This window comes from Emydura macquarii, unplaced genomic scaffold, assembly GCF_026122565.2.
Source record: "Emydura macquarii macquarii isolate MOO-44397 ecotype Brisbane River unplaced genomic scaffold, CSIRO-AGI_Emac_v2 contig_295, whole genome shotgun sequence".
NCBI classification, from domain to species: Eukaryota; Metazoa; Chordata; order Testudines; family Chelidae; genus Emydura; species Emydura macquarii.
This window is the reverse complement of record NW_027130432.1, coordinates 9,906,112-9,915,223: the sequence shown is the minus strand read 5'-3', so window position 1 is coordinate 9,915,223 and position 9,112 is coordinate 9,906,112. Positions and strand designations below refer to the sequence as shown.

Sequence of the window (9,112 nt, the reverse complement as noted above, 5' to 3'; positions counted from 1 at the left end):
CAACGTGAAAGATGTTCTGTAAAATAACTTCTAATTGAGCTGACATTTTACATACCAAATTTCATCCTGATGCAATTATAAATAGCTGATGCACTGAGCTCCCTCTGGGAGTTGTGATGAAAAGATCCAACTCTATCTCTGTTGCTGTAGCTGAGCAAAAATTGTACAATTAAAAGGCTTGCCCATAACTGGAAAAAAACAGGCTGATTTTAATAAATTACATGTTGTTTGAAATCTAGCAAGTTTTATATCCGTTCAGCAACTACAGAAAGGTGGGGGCACTAACTACTTGCAGAATTGGGGCATTGTCACAGGGGAGCTGGGCCCTGTGAATGGAATGGGACCAGCTCTCCTGTGTCAGAGCAGATGAGCCCAATTCAGCCAATTAAAGGGGAGTGGGCTACACCTGGGCTTATAAAGGACTACCAGAGGGCAGGCAATGAGGTTGCAGTGAAAGAGTGTGATTGGGGCAGGCTGTGCCTGGGAAGGGGGAGGCAAAACAAAGCAGAGCTAACTCTTGGAGTGGGTCTCTGGAGCAAGGGGCCAGGTGATCTGGGAAGCAGCCTGGGGTTGCTTCAGGAAGGGAGCAGCAGAGCTGACTAGAAATAGGAGGGGAAACTGCCAGGAAGCAAAAGCTCTAGAGACCCTGGGAGGGGTGGCCCTGAAGCCTGAGAGCAAAGAGTGAGTTCAAAGACTGTTTTCTTGCCTGTATTAAGAGACTAAACCTTCTCAGAGGAGAGTGGTCTTGGCAGCAAGTGTTTGGAAGTGGGGGAGAAGCCCTGCCCTGTGATAGATCCCATAATCGATATTTATGTCTAACTTTAGGTCCCAACTTTTGATTATTTTGGCTGAAGTGCTTCCCCCACAAACACTGAAATAATAGGGATGCTGTGCACCGTCATTGGGGTGCTAGGTCTGTTGTTGGAAGCACAAAGTACCAAAAAACTTTGTGATGGTACTTTGAGATATTTTAAAAAGATTCTTCTATAAATGCTTAAAACATCCTTGGCTAGAATCTGAAAAACTGATATAGGGAAATGGAAATTTTTTACACATTTTTTTCATTCACCAGCTGTACTTAAAAGTTTAAATGGCATTGATATCAATTGATATCAGACTTGAAGAGCTCTGTGTAGCTGAAAATCTTCTCTTTCAGCAACAGACATTGGTCCAATTAAAGATATTACCTCACCCACCTTATCTCTGATATCAAGTTTAGTTATAACTTATAAGAATTTTTGGGGGGAGTGATTTTTCCTTGTTTTATATGTGAAACAATTATTAATAGGTGACGTCTGGTAAATGAAATGCCATAGTTTTCAGGTTAATGTATTAATCCATGTTTAATACTAGAGAGTTACACACTTTGTTGCTTTTGTAGGCTGTGCTCATTGGAAACAGCAGGGACATTCCTTCTTTCTCCCCCACAAGCTCCCTGTGTGCCCACTGTCTCCTCTCTTTCTAGTTTAGGGACTCCCTGTCCCCAAACTCCCTCACTCATTCCAGGAGCTCTGTGTGATCTCCAAATTCCCTTTTCCTTATTTCCCCTTTCTTCCTTACCAGGGTCTTCCCCTCTCCCCCATCACTCATCCCTTCATGCCATGCCTCCTTTCCTCTTCTCTACCATACCAGAGGCTCTGTGTATCCCCCATTTCCCTTTCTCCCCCTGCCAGGGGGCTCCGTGGGTGCACCTCCTTCCACCACATTGCTCATTTCTTTTTCTCCGGGCGTAAACATTTTAAACTCCATTGGGATATGGGCAGAACTAAAATGGGGGGTATTGCTTTGCTGGAAGGTGTTAATGGCTGCCACCAACCATTTCTTTGAGTTGTAGACAAGAGGTGATTGAAGCTGCTGGCTATCCAGATACCAGGGCTCCATTTCCCCCTTTTGGTTTTTCTGATTTTTTTTTTCATCCACCAAAATCGATAGGTTGTGCCCACTGGTGCCAAGAACATTCCCAGGAATTTTGGAATTGATTGGAAGCGTCATCCAAAAGTTATCACGTTACACTTGGATAGAGAAATACCAATAAGTTGCACTGTCTTCTGAATCAGGTTTGTAGAGCTATGTTGTTTAGCACTGAGGTGGATCCTGAACATTCTGCCTATGGGTAGGTAGTTTTCCTCAGCTCACAATGGCTCCTGTTACCAGGGAAATGTGATTCTTGTTCTGTGGCTTTTACAGTATATTTTTTGAACTTAAGCAATCATCCCCTTCAGGAGTAAAGTCTGGGGGAGTAGGGGCTACTGCTAGTGTAGATTCCTGGTCAGTCTGGTCAAAATAGAAGAGAGGGGGAAAAAACAGCAAAAGTTACTCACTATTTTATTGTATTTTGGTCAAAATTTCAGCTGGCTCCACTAGGTACCTCTCATCCATAGACTCAGTGCTTCCAAAGGAAGGTAGTAAGCATTGTTTGCCTCATTTTACAGGTGGGGAAACTGAGGCACAGAGTGGTTACATGGCTTGCCCAACATGTCACAAGGAGATGCAGGAATAGAACCCACATCTCCTGAATCTCAGTTTGGGATTCTCATACATCACACCACCTCCTTGGTTATACAGATGGAGTAAGCTGAGGAATGAGCGGGTTGACTTGCCTGTAGCCCAATTGAAAATGGAGCCTAGGAGTCCTGATTTAAGTCCTTGCTTTGTTGTTTAAAATAGAGTGATACCCAAAAGCCACAGGCAAGACTGGAGCCTTCCTGCCCCCTCCGCCAAATCATCAGTTTCTACTCCAGCAGGAACTCTGCTAAAGTGGATATAGGGAAAGCTCGTTTATTAATTTTGTCAGACTACTTTACATCCACCTTCTGCAGAGTTGCTTAACACGTCCTCTGAAGCATCTGATATTAGCCAGTATCAGAGACAGGATCCTGGTTTGATCTGATATGGCAGGTCCTAGATATCCCTAAGAAGAGCCAACTGCAATTTACTCTCTATCTTCTACTCCTGTTGGCTTTTAAAGAGTGTGATAGACAGCAGCTTACTAGACTTCCATTGTTAACCGTTAGCATGAGTCTTACTGCAGAGCAAATGGGAAAAAACAGAAGGGAAGGAAATCAATGTAGTAAAGAAACTCAAAGCTGACTGGGTAATATATCACTGGCTTTTAAAACTATTCTACTGGGGTCTGCAAAATTTAATAACTTTGTAATCCAGCAGAATAAATACTGTGAGAAAATATCTTTGCCTCCTAATCACGGTATTTGATGATCATAGAATGTGAGAACCAGGCGGGGGATCTCCATCCACACAGAAGTGGATCTAATCTTTTGCAAATAGGGACACATGACCTCATCCACTGGCTGCCTCCCAGACTTACATTCACTTACACTTTCTGGCGCTATCGGTCAGTATTTGCTTTGAAGAAGTTATTAGCCCCTCTGGAAGGTGCAACATTTCCTGAGTCAAGAAATCAAGGCATTACTGAGTACAGACCTAAAGACATCATGCCAGAGTGAAGGACCTTCTCCAGCTATCCCTGATAAAGGTGTCATTTGATCGAAGTTGCTATGAAAGTTATAGACAGGAAAACATTAATAGAACTTTCTTTGCATAGACACTGAACCATTTAAAACTATATCATAATTTTCCCCGGCCCAATCTTTTTGCTGTCCTTCACCTGCAGTGTGGCCTGACTCATCGGTGCCAGATTCTCCTTGTGACAGCTGCTCCCTGTCCTAGTCTTTCCCCTCGCCTATCATCCTACCCATTCTGCCTTATTTGACACCCTTTCTCCAAGACAATGGATCTTGGTCCTGCCTCCCATGCAACTGCCCATTTCATCTCGGATAGCCTGCCTGTCTTCTAGTTCTGCTGTGTCTAGGCCAAGGCACTGGTCCTGTCCTTTATTTCTGTAGTTTTCTGGGAACAGGCATTTCCTTAGGGCTTCCTTAATGCATCCTTATATGGTGTCTCCATCACCAAGGAAGCAAGGCAGAGCTGAGAATACCTGAGTGTGCTAAAGGCAATGGTGAGCAGAGCTGGGCATGGGTGCAGCAATGAAGGGTGGATGGCTTTGGGTGCTGGGGAGACAGGTAATGGAACAGTTGACTAGAGAAGGGGGATCAGACGGGAAAGGCAACTGGGTGCAGGGAAGAGATGGGTGTGGGGCCTGAAGGAGTTGCCCTGGAGAAAGGGATCATCTTATGGAACTGGGAAGGGGAGCAGCAGTATAGAGAGAATGTGATAGCGCAGACAGGTATATATTTGTTATCAGCATAGTAGACTGTCTAGGGCTAGCGGCACTGCTTGTTCCTCTTTGGAAAGCTGGGGAAATCCCTTTTCCAGCGATGTAAAACTTCCCTATCTACTCTCGAAGGGGGAATTGAACTTGCTATATTGGGAAGGGCAGGGGATGAATGAGGCAGCCAGAACTGACAGCTGGCTCCACTGACACGACTGCTTTATTCCTCTGCTTTGATTCTTGCGCGTTGAAGAAATATACATGTTTACTGCACAGAGCACAGGAGCCTAGAATCCATAACACTAGGGAGAATGGGGGGAGGAAGCAGGGCCCCCGCATGGGGGGGGGGGGGGAAGGGTACACTTTATTGGGGCCTGGAGGCCCTGGGGGATCTGGCCCAGGCTGCAACCCCTATTACCATGAAGAAAAAAACTTTCATGGCTCATGAGATTGTATGTATGGGATGAGGCATTGTGGTACGTGTGTGGGAGGGGGCCTGTGTCACAGGTTTGTACTGGGCCCCAAAAAAATTATGCTTGGGCCCTGGGAGGAAGGAATTGCCTGTGGCTACTCAACCCGGCAGCTCTGGTGCCAGGGAAACCCTCTTGCCACATTGAGTCCCAGCACGTTCCATGTTCAGGGCAAACATGCTGGTGTGCAAGATCAAAGGAGCATGAAGCAGGGCTGTGCCAGAAAATGCAGGACGCTTAGCATATACTCAGGCGGATTGCAGCTGCCTTCCTGAACGATGTCGAGCTGGGCTCTGCAGTCACTACCTGTCATGCAATGTACCAGCTTGATAGCAGCCATTTTGCTTGGAGCAAGATGGTGTGTTCCATGCTGGAACCTCTTGTATCTGCGAACCTCCCTCCATATTAGGAGAGCAGCTGGGAGCCTTGCTGAAGAAACCTGAGACGTCCTTTGTCTTGTGGGATGCACTCTAAGGATCGGGATTGCCAGAGCATAGGTCCTTTTATCTCACCTTCTGGCTGTGGTCCTCTCTGATGTCTAGAGTGATTGCCTGGTCATCCTGTCGCTCTGATTTGTGTGCCTTTTAATTAAAGGGAGCCCTGAAAGCCTTCCCACTTTAATCACGACCGTGCTAATGGGGAAGCTGTATCTTCTCATAGCGTCACTAATGGAAGTTTACAAACCCCTCCGCAACCATGAGACCAGAATGAAATAGTTTCAAAGCGCCAGTCTGAATTAAGAGTCTTTTCCACTGGCTGGTATTTTACAGCCCAATGACCAATTTCTAAATCATACATGCTAATTCTTTCTGAATTCTTTTGTGGACAGCTAATGAAGGCCTAAAGGAACCTTTAAATGGTTATAAACACCTTAGGCTGCAAAGATATAATTGAGGCGACAGGCACAATTAGCCATCCATAATTCCACAGAGCAGCTGATTAAAGTCTCTTTATCCTTCTTACTGAGATCAGAAGGTCACATATTTGGGAAATATAAAATGAATTAGGGCCTCTCGGACTATCCCAGGGAGTCATTCACACTTAGTATTAATGATAAGGTGTGCTTTCCTTAGAGACCATGGTTACTGGCAAATAGGAATCAAGACAAAGCAGCCCGGCATCACCTTAGCTAAAATGACTCAGGGGCCAAAGTGTCCATTGTGATGCATAGGGAGTAGCGCTTTCCTCTGAACAGTCTGTTAGCCCAGTACATGCCCCAACGTTTGGAATTAGAAGGCGAAGGCAAAGCTATTGAACAACACATTTCTTTCCTTTCCAAACTAATTGCATGAGTTAGAGTCCTGGCTGAACGTGCTTCACCCGCTTTTAATTTGTGTGTGCGCTTGTTGCTTGCATAGGGACTGTTCTGTGGCAGTGAGACCAGGATCTGGGGGACCTGATGGGAAGCACATCCCAACTATGGAGCCCAGCTCCATGGACATCCCCGTTAGCTGTCGGGTTGCTGAGAAACAGAAAGAGGTGGGGAGCTAGTGCATCCATCACTACTTGAATCCATTGGCCGTTGCCGCTTGCAGAGTTGGGAATACGAGCAGCAACCTGCATGTTGATGTAGTAACAGCCAGAGAGAGAGTCTGGGATTGCCTGCTTGGGTGTCGCTTGGGAGTTGGGTATAGGATTTGGCCATTAGTGCTCATGAAAGGTTCTACGTTAGCAGCCATGCAAATCTTAAGGTACATAAAAGAGAGACGACATCAGTGCAAACTGCCCCGTTGGCCCACTGATGTGCCTCCCCCTGAAGAGAAGGGGCTATCCCGGAGACATGAGGGGATAGTTGATTCTTCCTGGCTAGTCAATCCTTGGCCTCTGCTGAGTGCCAACAAGGGCATTAAGGAGCGCTCTCCTTGATGGCTGCAGCTTTGAACTTCCTCATTGCATGTGGGCAGCTAGTGAAATCCTGACGGGGCCCCCAGCCGTACCCCCTCTGTTGAAGGAATGCGTCCAAATGGATCATTTGGCAGAAATGGCAACTTCTAAAGCAGCCCAAATTAAATGCCCTAACCTCCACTACCTACACCTCAATTTGTGGTATAGTTGCAGAAATGGAAATTCCAATACGAGCCCATGTCCTGACAGCAGACTTGAACTCTCAACCCATTGACTCAGAGATGAGTGTGTGAGCCACTATGGCTGCTCATAAACATTTGTTGTTGCCTTCCTCTGCAGTGGAGGTCCTACTCCTCTCTGTGTTCATGAGAGACAAAACAAGCTCTACTGGGCAAATCAACACTGTCCTTTGACTGGTACATTTTCTAAGTTCAATGCCGCTTTAGAGAGAATTAGATTCTCCCATTGCTGAAAAAAAATTCTATGTGGACCATGATGGGATGTTTAATCTGAGGGGTATTTGAGTGAAGCCACTTGTATTACGGAGCATCAGACTCTCTGCTCAGTTACCCATGTGTAAATCTAGACTGCTTCTGTTGACTTTAATGGAATGAGTCTGGCTTTACTCCAGTGTAACTGAAGTCAAATCTGGCCCCTTGTTCTGTAGACTCTGAGTGGTCACAGTGGGGATTCTCCCCTCTCACTGGAGTAAATGTGCAGTGATTCTTTTGAAGCCACTATATTGGGCCAGTGAACTTGATGTGAGAGTAGAATCTGGCCCATGAATTCATTTTCTCCATACTGTAGAAGAGATTTTATTGCAGAAGTTGATTAACTATGAAAGGGGGTAAAGGAAATCCTTAATCAAATGGTTATTTGCAACATTCTACATAGAGAATGGTGCACACAGCTTTTATGCTGTTCTATATATTCCTGCTAGATCTGTTTATCCAGTTATCACTCATTTAATATGAAAACTGTAACCCAGAGCTGAGAAACCAAAGAAAAAATGGAGGAATTTGGTATACTATATTTGATCTTCTTCCAAAGAATTAAAAATGTATCTGCGATAATGATATTACATATAACAGATCTGCACACAGGATCAGGGCCTTATTTGCTCTGTAGCAACAAGGTCATTCTTATGGACTCACAGATTTCTTTTACAGCTGTCTCCAAAAAAAATTTTTTTTTAAATTGAGAAAATGATTGTTTGCTTGATCTTAAATTTGCATTGATTGTGTATTCTATATAATACTTGGTCAAAATTAAGACATTTCCTCTGCTAAGTTCTTCATGGCTAAACTGGTTATTCTTTGATAACTTCCTCGTTTAATTGTTTAACCGCCAGTTTTACATCAAATATAGATAAATGTGTATATATTTGAAGCTAGTTTGGGTGAATGAGCATCATCTGCTGGCATATAAGAATATCTAACATTGTTCATACACACTGCAAATGGCTTCCTAAGCGCAGCTGTTCCCCATCCCACAGTTGGATCTACTAAAGCAGACTGGGATAAGTTGGGAACTCTGTCACTTATGAATTCTGGCAGGTGCTATGACGCTGTTGTTATAAAATTATTGTAAGGGGGAATGCCTCAGAGCATGTGGAATCCACCTTTCGCTGATGAGGGCTTTGTTACATCCCTCTCAGTCCAGATGCAGTGGTGGTCTATCAGAATTTAACAGTCACCTATTCATGTGGGTAGCTGGGGTAGCTGAAACCTAGCAGAACCAGTTTTCTCATACCTCTCTGCAGGGGGTTGGGGTTTAGAGAATGGAAAATCCCCAGACATTCAACAAAGAATCCAAGGAGTTGAATAGCCACAGGAGCTGGGTGGGTCAGGGGAAGCTTTGCCGAGCCACACAGGAAGCTTTGGGCAGAAGGGGAGAGAGAGGCTTTCATTAGCCGGGGGATCCCGTTTAACTGTGGACTAGCCATGGTCAGAGAAGACTCCATGTTTCCGAAGAGAAGCTCTGAGTTTTAGGGGAAGTATCCTGGACATCCCAGAGGGTACAGTCCAAGCCCAAAGAACACTCCAGAGTGGTGAGGAAACTGAGGCAGGGGAGAAGAATATCAGTTTATTATGTGTAGATTTTTGTGTCTCTTGTGCTGTTATAAAGAGCAGAGGTGTTTAGAATCCTTGTCGTTCAACAGAGGGGAAATAATAATACGTGTAAGCCCTGATTCAGCAAAGCATTTAAGCCCACGTTTAAAGGTAAGCATGTTTATACATGACTTGCTGAACTGAGGCCAATAAGATCTGGCAAAAATCCTGTTGAAGTCAGTGGATGGGGGAGTCTTTCCACAGGTGTCAGTGAGCTATGGATCAGGCCCATGTTGTTTTCTAATCTGTAGGCATCTAGTTTGGGTTGCACAGAGGAGAGAACGCGCCTATTAAAAAAACCCCGACACTGGTTTTTCCCTAAAGCCGATTTTTTTGTTGTTCTTCTTCGCACACACCTCGCCTCAGAATCTGACACAGCTTTGCCACTTACTTTGCTCCAGTTTAAGCCTCTCCAGAGAGACCGCCAATTAAATGAGCCACTGAGAAATGACTGAATACAACTTGCCTCAGTTAATTGGTTCGCATTCTCTTCAATC

At 44.9% G+C, this 9,112-nt stretch overlaps 1 protein-coding gene across 3 annotated transcripts in view; it reads left to right on the top strand.

Annotated features, from left to right (window-relative positions):
* The first annotated feature begins 470 nt into the window (after positions 1-470).
* The window catches only part of SLC38A8 (solute carrier family 38 member 8), a 32,577-nt gene continuing 23,935 nt past the window's right edge, over positions 471-9,112 (top strand). Inside the window, exons 1-2 of one of the 3 annotated variants that reach the window (XM_067551825.1) lie at positions 471-681; positions 1,933-2,057. The gene's annotated coding sequence lies outside the window, so the exon portion shown is untranslated. Of the gene's footprint in view, positions 682-1,932; positions 2,058-8,529; positions 8,555-8,703; positions 8,727-9,112 lie in introns of those variants that run through there. The other 2 variants (XM_067551840.1, XM_067551834.1) reach the window with 2 other exon arrangements.